Below are 13,819 nucleotides of genomic sequence, written 5' to 3' on the forward strand. Positions count from 1 at the left end.
TCTTTAAAAAATCCACGCCTATTCAACAGAGGTCCTTTGCTTAGAAAATTCTTTAAAAAATCCACGTCTATTCAACAGAGGTCCTTTGCTTAGAAAATTCTTTAAAAAATCCACGCCTATTCAACAGAGGTCCTTTGCTTAGAAAATTCTTTAAAAAATCCACGCCTAGATATTGGAGGTCTTTAAAAAATCCACGCCTATTCAACAGAGGTCCTTTGCTTAGAAAATTCTTTAAAAAATCCACGCCTAGATATTGGAGGTCTTTAAAAAATCCACGCCTAGATATTGGAGGTCTTTAAAAAATCCACGCCTAGATATTGGAGGTCTTTAAAAAATCCACGCCTAGATATTGGAGGTCCTTTGCTTAGAAAATTCTTTAAAAAATCCACGCCTAGATATTGGAGGTCCTTTGCTTAGAAAATTCTTTAAAAAATCCACGCCTAGATATTGGAGGTCCTTTGCTTAGAAAATTCTTTAAAAAATCCACGCCTAGATATTGGAGGTCCTTTGCTTAGAAAATTCTTTAAAAAATCCACGCCTAGATATTGGAGGTCCTTTGCTTAGAAAATTCTTTAAAAAATCCACGCCTATTCAACAGAGGTCCTTTGCTTAGAAAATTCTTTAAAAAATCCACGCCTATTCAACAGAGGTCCTTTGCTTAGAAAATTCTTGAAAAAATCCATGCCTACTGAAGTGAGGTCCTTTGCTTGGAAAATTCTTTAAAAAATCCACGTCTAGAGATTGGAGGTCCTTTGCTTAGAAAATTCTTTAAAAAATCCACGCCTAGAGATTGGAGGTCCTTTGCTTACAAAATTCTTTAAAAAATCCACGCCTAGAGATTGGAGGTCCTTTGCTTAGAAAATTCTTTAAAAAAATCTACGCCTAGAGATTAGAGGTCCTTTGCTTACAAAATTCTTTAAAAAATCCACGCCTAGAGATTGGAGGTCCTTTGCTTAGAAAATTCTTTAAAAAATACACGCCAAGGGATTGGAGGTCCTTTGCTTAGAAAATTCTTTAAAAAATCCACGCCTAGAGATTAGAGGTCCTTTGCTTAGAAAATTCCTTAAAAAATCCACGCCTATTCAACAGAGGTTCTTTGCTTGGAATATTCGTTAAAAACCCACGCTTAGAGATTGGAGGTCCTTTGCTCGGAAAATTCTTTAAAAAATCCACGTCTATTGAACTGAGGTCCTGTGCGTAGCAACGTGTTCAAGAAACATCGCTTAGAGATTGGAGGTCCTTTGCTGGGAAAATTCTTAGATAATTCCACGCCTAGAGATAGATGGTCCTTTGCTTAGAAATTTCTTTAAAAAATCCACTTTTATTGCTCGGAGGTCATTGTGTCTTATTTTCAACAACTGCGGTCATTTTGTGTCATTTTTTAGCTACTTGCCTGGGCAATAACCCAATTTAAATCTGCTCGTGTCCATGGACCTGCAGCCAGTCAATGGCCTTCAAATTGCTCTGATACAAAATATTCGAGTCCTCGTTTGCAGGCTGATGTCAATGAATTATCAATGATAACATTGTTGGCTGGCTGGTTCTCTTTTGTCTGGGACCATTTGACCCAAAAAATTAAGTTCTGTAATATTTATAACAACAACAACAAAAATAACTAGTCAAAGGAACAGCTTTTTTGGAGAGAACAAAATAATTTTCTTACATGACAAGCAGCTTGACGGCAACCAACACCTTCATGCTGGCCTCCCATTGCAATGATATTTTCAAGGATGTTTTTATGACCTGTGTTACCAACGAGCCGAACCAGCCAGTCATCGAACCAACCAATCTACTGCACACATAAAAATAGGTCCTCCAAAAGCTAAAGATTACATTGACATTGTGCTTAAGTATACAGGATTATGCGGAACCTCCTACCACTCCGCCTGTTTAATGTGTGGAAGCTCATGAGAAGCAGACAAACCTATGAATTACATTGCAGCATATTTCAGCTGCTGCCAGCCGAGGAGTGGGAGCCAGCCCCACAAACTCCTTGGAAAACGTGTCTATGTTGTATAAGACGAGGTGGATGACATTGAAACTCGTTTAAGCTGTGCAAAAGTTCAGGGTCGTTTAGTTTCAACGAACATCGTGTCAACGCCCGCCCGATCTTTTCTGCTACCACGAACACCCTCAAAAGAACACAATTTTTGCAGCAGCCTCGTAAGTATGTATGTGTGTGGAACGTGTACTAAATGTGAATGACTCCTTTAAGTTCTGCACACTGAAATTATTGATAAGGCTTTTGGAAAAAATATCCCAGCAAACATTTTGTAGCGAGTACTTTCAAAATCCACCAAAGGCGTGGATTTTTTAAAGAAGACTTTTTTTCAAGGTCCACCTAAGGCGTGGATTTTTTAAAGAAGACTTTTTTCAAGGCCTATCAAAGCCGTGGATTTTTTAAAGAAGACTTTTTCAAGGGTCCAACAAAGGTGTGTACTTTTTAAAAAAAAATATTTTTCGAGGCCTATCTGAGGCGTGTTTTTTTAAAGAATATTTTTCGAGGCCTATCTAAGACCGAGGCCTATCTGAGGCGTGGATTTTTTAAAGAATATTTTTCGAGGCCTATCTGAGGCGTGGATTTTTTAAAGAATATTTTTCGAGGCCTATCTAAGACCGAGGCCTATCTGAGGCGTGGATTTTTTAAAGAATATTTTTCGAGGCCTATCTAAGACCGAGGCCTATCTGAGGCGTGGATTTTTTAAAGAATATTTTTCGAGGCCTATCTAAGACCGAGGCCTATCTGAGGCGTGGATTTTTTAAAGAATATTTTTCGAGGCCTATCTAAGACCGAGGCCTATCTGAGGCGTGGATTTTTTAAATTTTTCGAATATTTTACCGAGGCCTATCTGAGGCGTGGATTTATTAAAGAATATTTTTCAAGGCCCATATGAAGCGTGGATTTATTAAAGAATATTTTTCAAGGCCCATATGAGGCCTATCTGAGGCGTGGATTTATTAAAGAATATTTTTCAAGGCCTATCTGAGGCGTGGATTTATTAAAGAATATTTTTCAAGGCCTATCTGAGGCGTGGATTTTTTAAGAATATTTTTCGAGGCCTATCTGAGGCGTGGATTTTTTAAAGAATATTTTTCGAGGCCTATCTAAGACCGAGGCCTATCTGAGGCGTGGATTTTTTAAAGAATATTTTTCGAGGCCTATCTAAGACCGAGGCCTATCTGAGGCGTGAATTTTTTAAAGAATATTTTTCGAGGCCTATCTGAGGCGTGGATTTTTTAAAGAATATTTTTCGAGGCCTATCTGAGGCGTGGATTTTTTAAAGAATATTTTTCGAGGCCTATCTGAGGCGTGGATTTTTTAAAGAATATTTTTCGACCAGGCCAGGATTTTTTAAAGAATATTTTTCGAGGCCTATCTGAGGCGTGGATTTTTTAAAGAATATTTTTCGAGGCCTATCTGAGGCGTGGATTTTTTAAAGAATATTTTTCGAGGCCTATCTGAGGCGTGGATTTTTTAAAGAATATTTTTCGAGGCCTATCTGAGGCGTGGATTTTTTAAAGAATATTTTTCGAGGCCTATCTGAGGCGTGGATTTTTTAAAGAATATTTTTCGAGGCCTATCTGAGGCGTGGATTTTTTAAAGAATATTTTTCGAGGCCTATCTGAGGCGTGGATTTTTTAAAGAATATTTTTCGAGGCCTATCTGAGGCGTGGATTTTTTAAAGAATATTTTTCGAGGCCTATCTGAGGCGTGGATTTTTTAAAGAATATTTTTCGAGGCCTATCTGAGGCGTGGATTTTGTAAAGAATATTTCCGAGGCCTATCTGAGGCGTGGATTTTTTAAAGAATATTTTTCGAGGCCTATCTGAGGCGTGGATTTTTTAAAGAATATTTTTCGAGGCCTATCTGAGGCGTGGATTTTTTAAAGAATTTTTTTCGAGGCCTATCTGAGGCGTGGATTTTTTAAAGAATATTTTTCGAGGCCTATCTGAGGCGTGGATTTTTTAAAGAATATTTTTCGAGGCCTATCTGAGGCGTGGATTTTTTAAAGAATATTTTTCGAGGCCTATCTGAGGCGTGGATTTTTTAAAGAATATTTTTCGAGGCCTATCTGAGGCGTGGATTTTTTAAAGAATATTTTTCGAGGCCTAAAGAATATTTTTCGAGGCCTATCTGAGGCGTGGATTTTTTAAAGAATATTTTTCGAGGCCTATCTGAGGCGTGGATTTTTTAAAGAATATTTTTCGAGGCCTATCTGAGGCGTGGATTTTTTAAAGAATATTTTTCGAGCCTGGATTTTTTAAGCCGAGGCCTATCTGAGGCGTGGATTTTTTAAAGAATATTTTTCGAGGCCTTCGTGGATTTTTTAAAGAGGCCTATCTGAGGCGTGGATTTTTTAAAGAATATTTTTCGAGGCCTATCTGAGGCGTGGATTTTTTAAAGAATATTTTTCGAGGCCTATCTGAGGCGTGGATTTTTTAAAGAATATTTTTCGAGGCCTATCTGAGGCGTGGATTTTTTAAAGAATATTTTTCGAGGCCTATCTGAGGCGTGGATTTTTTAAAGATTATTTTTCGAGGCCTATCTGAGGCGTGGATTTTTTAAAGAATATTTTTCGAGGCCTATCTGAGGCGTGGATTTTTTAAAGAATATTTTTCGAAGCCTATCTAAGACCGAGGCCTATCTGAGGCGTGGATTTTTTAAAGAATATTTTTCGAAGCCTATCTAAGACCGAGGCCTATCTGAGGCGTGGATTTTTTAAAGAATATTTTTCGAGGCCTATCTAAGACCAAGGCCTATCTGAGGCGTGGCTTTTTTAAAGAATATTTTTTCAAGGCCTATCAAAGGCGTGGATTTTTTAAAGAGGACTTTTTCAAGGCCTACCAAAGGCGTGGATTTTTAAAAGAAGACTTTTTTAACGACTACCAAAGGCGTGGATTTTTTAAAGAAGACTTTTTTAAGGCCTATCAAAGGCCTGGATTTTTTCAAGAAGACTTTTTTCAAGGTCCACCTAAGGCCTGGATTTTTTAAAGAAGACGTTTTTCAAGGCCTATAAAAGGCGTGGATTTTTTAAAAGAAGACTTTTTTCAAGGTCTGTCAAAGGCGTGGATTTTTTAAAAGAAGACTTATTTCAAGGCCTGTCAAAGGCGTGGATTTTTAAGGAAGACTTTTTTAAAGGTATACCAAAGGCCTACCACAGGCGTGGATTTTTAAGGAAGACTTTTTTAAAGGTATACCAAAGGCCTACCAAAGGCGTGGATTTTTTAAAAAAAATATTTTTGAGAGTCCATCTAAGGTGTGGATTTTTTAAAGAGAACTTTTTTGGACCCTTGAACATCTAAGGTGTGGATATTTTAAAGAAGACTTTTTTCAAGGCCCAAAATGTTCGATTGGTTGTTGGTTTTCTTAAGCTTTTTGTGTTTGAACACCATGAACCTTTTATGCCCTAGACCAAAACGTAAGCATCTAGCTGCCATAATATCTGTACTTTTCCGATTAGGTATATTAGTGTGTTGGTGTGTGTGTGTGTTCTGTGCTATTTTATCATTTTCTTCCTCTCAACCCTAAAATCGTTTTAAATTAAATGTATTTGTTGTTGCTGTTAAATTCAATGAGGATGACGACGATGTTGATGTGGAGGACTGCTCCTTGATCTGTTTGTGTATTGTTGAGGAAGGTTGTGGTGCCATGAAGAGTACTACCAACATTGCCACGATTATTCTGCGGATGGCGGTGATGGCTTTTTCTACGATGTAACGATGTTTATGGCCAGAAGATTCTGTTTGCCTGTTGCTTGAACTTTGAAAAATGTGACAGAAAATGAGGTTAGATGCATTTGTTATTTCGAGGACACCATCAGCTGTTCAATTTCAGGATGATAATAAATTAGGGTAGCAGCGGCGATGTGTCTGTGTGCAGAGCGTTAGAAATTGGATTTGAAATAAAGGAACAAAATTTAAATTTTCAAGGGTTGGACTAAATGAATTGAAGTGGAATTGAATAACAACATTTTGACCTTGGTTTGGAGGATATAATGAGAGGCTGAGGAAAATGTCCTCAGTTATTTTTAATTCAAAAAATTTAAAAAATAAATAATTTTAAATATTAAAAAAATTAACAACCTGAAATGACAGTGATAGAAGAAGACTGTATTTTTTGCACTAGTAAAATATGTTTTTTAAATGCATTTTTTGTTTCCCGAATTCAATTTTTAGCAGAATTAAATTTGAGTTAATAAGAAAAACTGTATTATATTGAAAATATAAGTAGTGTTGTAAGAAAAATTATTTTTTTGTTCACTCTCTGTTCCAGGGCAAGTTTGTCCTTATCTGCGAACTTTAAAAGCTCAATTTTACTTTTACAGAAATATCAAGGACTTTGGAACATTTTCAAGCTTTGTTCGTATCCTTTAAAAATTCATGTTCTGCAAAAAATATCTTTGACTTGGAAAGTTCCATTTTCTTTTCAAGTTCAATGGCTTTGTATTCAAAAGGAATATTTTTCTTCTCATCCTTCATTATCATCAGCATACAGAAGAATTTTTTGTCTCCATCTGGCATTGACATTTTTGCATATCTCCCGCGCTGCTACGCATTTATGTACGTCTGTAAATGTGTATTTTGTTGTCAAAGAAAGTAGATGCGTAAAAAAATAAATAAATATTTTGAAGGTGAAGATAAAAACGTAAAAAACAAGGACAATGATGAGCAAGGATAGTGAAATTGAAACGTAATAATTTTTATAAGGACGCAATATTTAAATTTATAAAACGCAGTTGAAATAAAATGTGTACAGACGTGGATTTAATTAAAGAATATTTTTAAAGGACAACGTAAATTTTTTGAAAGCTAATTTTCAAGGACCACAAATATGCGTGGATTTTTTAAACATATTTTTTCCAGGTCCACAGACAGGCGTGGATTTTATTAATGAATATTTTCTTCAGGTCCACAGACAGGCTGGATTTTTTTAAAGAATATTTTTTCCAGGTCCACAGACAGGCGTAAATTTTTTAATGAATATTTTTTGAAGGAATTCCACAGGAGTTGATTTTTTAAAGAATTTTTTTTCTAAAACAGGCGTGGATTTTTTAAAGAATATTTTTTCTAGGACCCATCAAAACAGGCGTAAATTTTTTAAAGAATATTTTTTCAAGGCCTATCACAGACAGGCGTGGATTTGGATTTTTAAAGCATATTTTAAAAGGACCTCAGGCAGGCGTGGATTTTTTAAAGAATATTTTGAGGACCACAGACAGGCGTGGATTTTTAAAGCATATTTTAAGAGGACCACAGACAGGCGTGGATTTTTTAAAGCATATTTTAAGAGGACCACAGACAGGCGTGGATTTTTTAAAGAATATTTTGAGGGCCACGAAGCTTTATTTTTATACCCTACGCAACGGTGTTGTCAGGGTATTATTGCTTTATGCAGTCCCAAGAGTAACGCCGCGAAATATTGGTCCTAGGCTCACCTTTAAGTATACCGATCGTTATATCTCTACTAGCGGAGTCGATCTAGAAATGTGTGTCCGTCCGTCTGTCCGTTATAATTTGTAAAAACGATACAGGCCACAGTTATGGACTAATCTTCACAAAATTGTGCATAATTATGATCCGAACAACACGAAAATTTACACCAAGAACGGAATCTGCCCAAATGATGTTTGTGATAAAAATGACAAAATTTGTAGTCTATGCCGTATATATTTATTCCTGAAGGACATAGATCCGAGATGTTGATAGTATATCCGAGAGGAGTGGTTGACCATTAAATTGACATCAATTATATTGTCGTATGTACTTGGGCGTGGAAGTTATACTTAAATATTTATAGGTGCTTACGTATTCGTATACAATTTAGTAATTTATTACCACACTAGAGGGCGGAAAAATAGCGCTGATCGTTTTGAAAATTTCCGTGAGGTTCCAGTTATGGTCAAGGACAACGCCTATAATTTTCGGCGATGATCAGATAGTAATATTGGGATAAAGTGAACCGAAAACTTTAACTTCTTTGTTTTTTTTCGAGTCGGTGCAAAGAATCTGGACAAGTAATAAGAAGATCTGTACTGAATATTAGTAATGTTTGGAAAATATGTAAGTGTAAGGAAGAGATGCTGTTATTCTCTTAACGGGCAAAAGGATGCAAATATTACGAAATATTGCCAGACCCAGAATAAACATCCGCAGAAAGTTAGAGTTCCTTGGTAGTTGTGTGGGTATCGTATGGTCGTCCCCGTCCGACTACACTGCTCCGCTCACGTGTTTAAGAATATTTCTTCAAGGACCAATAAAAACAGGCTTGCATTTTTTTAGCGAATAAGCACTAACATAGGCATGGGTTTACCGACGACTTTTTCGTCGCGATAGAGGTGGCAATAAGTGCATAAAAAGAACCTGTGAAGTCCTACGGTGTTTGGCATATAAGGGTTCACGTTTTGACAAATGACGCATGTAAATGTCCTGACATTTTTTGGGATTTTGAAGGTTCCAGAGATTATGCATCTGCTGACATTGCCTTTTTATATTGGTCCCGCCCTATTTCCGTATTTTGAAGGGTTTATCTAAATTTTCTCACCGAAATCATGCGTATAATCGGAAGGTGAAAAACATGAATTCAGAAGATTTTCTATCGGGGTCCAAATTTTGAGACAGCCCCTAAATGCACCATTTTGTTTACTTTGATTGTTTTAGCCATATTTTTCCACCGAAGTGACTGTATTTTGGCATTCCAGATTCGTGGTAAATAAGAAATAAGAAGGTTTTAGCCGTATTTCCAACCAAACTGGGCATAATATATCCTTCTACAGAATTCTTCGTTATTTGATCATGCTTCTTCACATGTTCTTGTTCCCACAAAGAATCCATCCCATATTAAGTATTTGAAGGTCCTATACGAAGTGGCTGCAATTTGGGATAACAAACTATCAGTCAGCGAAATACCTCGACGCATCAATATATTTCCATAGGCTCTATGATAAAATACATACATACTTATAGTTCTGCATTTTCTAATTTTTATGAAAATAGTAATTTTTTGGTCCCTCTGAAGCTGCACGCTATGAATGACCCTGAACTAAAGGCTTTTAACTACCCAGAGTGATTGTCATCCATCGAACGACGAACGGTTTGACATTTAGCAAGTTGCATTAACGAACAACAAACAAGAATGACAGACAGACAGACAGACAGACATACATATGTATGGACGGACAATGGACAGTAGCAAATTGTCAAACACAAACATTGAATGAAATGTAATTGAATGGTTGGCATTCGCATGTTGGAAGGGTTATTTTGAAGATCCTAACAGCAAATGGAACTAATATGGTACTAGTTGAAATTTTGTATTCTGATATATGTATAAAAAGGGTTCAGAGCCTCAAGAGAAACTGGAGTGAAAATTAAATTAAGACTATGAACAGGTTATACGTTTGGGTTCTAAATATGTTACCTTTTTATATGCCTGATTTTTTGTATAGATTATTTCTCAACAATATGTCGTATTATTTTTATTTTTTTATTATACTAAATTACAAACACTACTGTATGACTCTTTCTTGTCACATAGTGAAGTAAAGGATTCTGATCGTTTCTCAAAAATAAATTGGAATTATTTACTACAATGGCAAAGAACTACAGTTCATCCGTTTCGATCAACAGTAAAACCTCTGTGATGTGTTAACCGACACCTTTTTCTATTTCTCCTTCTATGTAGTTTCAAGATCAGCTTTCGCTAGTTATATGTTGATGTACCTCTCTTTCAAAACTTGAAGCATTATGCATAACACACACACAGTTCCATTGATTATATAAATTGTTATATATCTGCGTGTGTGTGTGTGGTTAAAATAGCTTATAGTAAAATTTATTATAATGACAGTACATTCATTGTTTTTGTGTAGTTTGTGGCAATTGATGTTGGTGTGATTGTTGTTGTTGTTGCTGTTTATTGTTGCATAAAAGTGAAGACAAAACCGGGAATAAAAGCTTCCTCCCTGACTAGCAGCGACCACATAGTTTGCCGTTTATGAAGTAGTTTTCTAGCAACAACAAACAACGACAATCAGCAACATTGTGTGGAAACGATAAACAAGCGGTTTGGTATGAATGAATAGAATAGGCAATAGCAATTAAACTATACGAGGGTGGTTCAAAAAGGATAATACAAAATTCAAAATATACGCCTGCCTTTGTTTAAAAAAAAATCTTTAAAAAATATACGTTTTAAAAAAAATTATACGCCTTGAAAAATTATTCTTTAAAAAATCTACGTCTTGAAAAAAATTCTACGCCTTGAAAAATTATTTTTAAAAAAAATCTACGCCTTGAAAAAAATCTACGCCTTGAAAAATTATTTTTAAAAAAATCTACGCCTTGAAAAATTATTTTAAAAAAAATCTACGCCTTGAAAAATTATTTTTAAAAAAATCTACGCCTTGAAAAATTATTTTAAAAAAAATCTACGCCTTGAAAAATTATTTTAAAAAAAATCTACGCCTTGACAATTTTTTTTAAAAAAAATCTACGCCTTGAAAAATTATTTTTAAAAAAATCTACGCCTTGAAAAATTATTTTTAAAAAATCTATCAACCCCTTGAAAAATTATTTTCAAAAAAATCTACGCCTTAAAAAATTATTTTTAAAAAAATCTACGCCTTGAAAAATTATTTAAAAAAAAATCTACGCCTTGAAAAATTATTTTTAAAAAAATCTACGCCTTGAAAAATCTACGCCTTAAAAATTGTTTTTAAAAAAATCTACGCTTTCAAAAAATATTTTTAAATAAATCTACGCCTTGAAAAATTATTTTTAAAAAAATCTACGCCTTGAAAAATTATTTTTAAAAAAATCTACGCCTTGAAAAATTATTTTTAAAAAAAATCTACGCCTTGAAAAATTATTTTTAAAAAAAATCTACGCCTTGAAAAATTATTTTTAAAAAAAATCTACGCCTTGAAAAAGTATTTTTAAAAAAATCTACGCCTTGAAAAATTATTTTTAAAAAAATCTACGCCTTGAAAAATTATTCTTAAAAAAATCTAAGCCTTGAAAAATATTCTTTAAAAAATCTACGCCTTGAAAAATTATTGTTAAAAGAATCTACGCCTTGAAAAAATTATTCTTTAAAAAAATTCTACGATATGAAAAATTATTTTTAAAAAATCTACGCCTTCAAAAATTATTTTTAAAAAAATCTACGCCTTAAAAAATTATTTTTAAGAAAATCTACTTCTTGAAAAATTATTTTTAAAAAAATCTACGCCTTGAAAAAATATTTTTAAAAGAATCTAAGCCTTGAAAAATTATTTTTAAAAAATTTACGCCTTGAAAAATTATTTTTAAAAAATCTACGCCTTGATTTTTTTTAAATCTACGCCTTGAATTTTTTTTTTAAATCTACGCCTTGAATTTTTTTTAAATCTACGCCTTATAAGGACTTCAAAAGATATTCTTTAAAAAATCCAGGCTTACGCCTTGAAAAATTATTTTTAAAAAATCTACTCCTTGTAAGGACTTCAAAAGATATTCTTTAAAAAATCCATGCCTGTTCTTTAACCTGGATAAAATATTGTTTCAAAAATCTAGACCTTGAAAAAATATTCCTTGAAAAAAAAATAGAAAAATATTCCATAAAAACTCCGCGCCTTAGGCATGTGTCTAAAAATATTCCTTTTGCCAGTTACAAACATGTGCACAAAGACATAATAACCTCTACCACAGTGTGGTGAAGGGTATAAAAATCCACGTCTCTGGTTGCCTTAGAAACATATTCTTTAAAAAATCTACGCCTCTGGTGGACTTAGAAAAATATTCTTTGAAAAAACCACGCCTTTGGTGGCGTTGGAAAATCTTTCTTTAAAGAATCCACGCCTTTGGCGGCCTTAGAAAAATATTTTTTAAAAAATCCATGCCTTATGAAGGTTTTGAAAAAAAGATTCTTTAAAAACTCGACGCCTTAGGTATGGCCTTAAAAAAATACTCTTTTTAAAAACCTTCCTGGTCTGAATAAGCCTCTCATCGGCCAACATGCAACCATTCTCGAAAAAAAATTATTTCAGGAATTCACCAAAGGAATCTGCAACAACAACACTGCCTCCAGCTGGATTCAATGACTACAACAACATAATATTGTTGTTGTTTACTTTTTTTCGAGAGAAAAATATTCGATGGTTTAGATAAAAAATCGCTGTCATTATGTTGGAGCTTAGGACGTTTCTGGATAATACAAAAGAAAAAACAACAACAAGCTCCAACATCATCATCATCATCAGCAGAATGGATGGTATGGTGCTATGGCATATTGTGTGCGGAAGATGGTCCGGCATGTTTAGCTGGAAACCTAATTGTTTGACCATTTCTCTTGAAAAGCCCTCTAGCCCTCAGGCTTCACACACACACACTTCCATAACCGCCACAGATTGTTGTGTTGTGCGGCGGCAACATGAGTGCCACAACTTGTTAAAGTTGCTTTCCTATGCTCATTGGAACATTCCTGTTGTTGGTGGTGCTGCTGTTGTTGTTGTTGTGTCGGTTGGTTCTTGTTGTTTTTGGTACTCTACTGCCTGCCTGCCTTCCTGTTGCCCCGCTGCTGCTGTTCTTGTATTGCTTGTTGTTGTTGCTGCTGCTGCTGGTATTCATGCACACTGTGGGAAAATTTTGGCCGTGGGAATTCTATGTGAAATTTTAACATTTTCTAAGGTGTTCGGGAACAGGCGATCAGAACCCGGCCGCAAGTCATGAGAACAAATGCAAAAATAACCCTCGTACAACAACAACAACAAAAATTATTTTTCGTTTTCATTCTGCATCAAACAATTACGTCCGCTTCCTCCCGCCATGGTGGCACAGGCCCATCGTTCTGCCAGTTAGCCAGCCATTGCCACATAGTCACCATGGCCACAGAAAATAGCATGCAGACACACAGAATACAGCCAACAGATGGACAGACGAACAGGCAGGCAGACAGTCGAACGATAGCAGCGACACAGATACACTCACATTCGGGAACAGCCAGAGATACTCGTCGTCGTCATACTCTGACAATGGTTGTTGGTGGCAACGGTTGCTGATTCTCGACGATGACGACGACGAATATAATTTTCATGTGGCAGGGGTACATCTTCGTCAGCACCACCACCACAATCGACATCGCCACCATCATCATCATCATCATCCGACACATCATTGTCAGCTGCTGCTGATGTTATTCCAGTAACATCACGAGACTTTGAAGGGTATCGGGTAAAACAAAAAAACACATATCTTAATGGAATACCATAACATACCCCGTTGGAGAGGGGCAGTCGGGATAGCCAGTAATCAGTAGTACGTATGTATGTAATAACTAAACACAATGCCATTGATGGTAATCAAGTTGAGAGAGAAGAACAAAAAAAATCTCTACAATTTCAATGACAGGCAGACAGACTGTCTGACTGTCTGGATAGCTGACAGATAAACTGTCATATGCGATTCCTAAGTTGCGTGAACTTGAGGCTTTTTGTTTTTTGTTATGGCATCCTCCAATTGCTTGCTGTCTGTAATTAACCACAGTCGAGCCATTCAGTATGACCATAAAGCCCTTTCGAATTGTGCGTAAGGGTTATTTATGCATGCTGCTTCTGATATCCTGAAGCTTATGAGGTTTTTTAAATGCGGGAAAGGATGAGGTATTTAGTGAGTACAGTCTAAGGTCAGTCAATTATGGAAGTATATTACAAGCCATGAAATGACTTCCGGATTAGTAGCTATTAAATGTCTATTGTCTATAGGATCTATAGGAACCTTAAAAAGTGAAAAAAGCGTTAAGTTCGGCCGCGCTGAACGTTGGATACCCTCCACCATGGGTATA

This window comes from Musca vetustissima, unplaced genomic scaffold (assembly GCF_032173495.1).
Source record: "Musca vetustissima isolate MV318-11 ecotype Yass unplaced genomic scaffold, APGP_CSIRO_Mvet_v1 utg19508, whole genome shotgun sequence".
In the NCBI taxonomy this organism is placed as follows: domain Eukaryota; kingdom Metazoa; phylum Arthropoda; class Insecta; order Diptera; family Muscidae; genus Musca; species Musca vetustissima.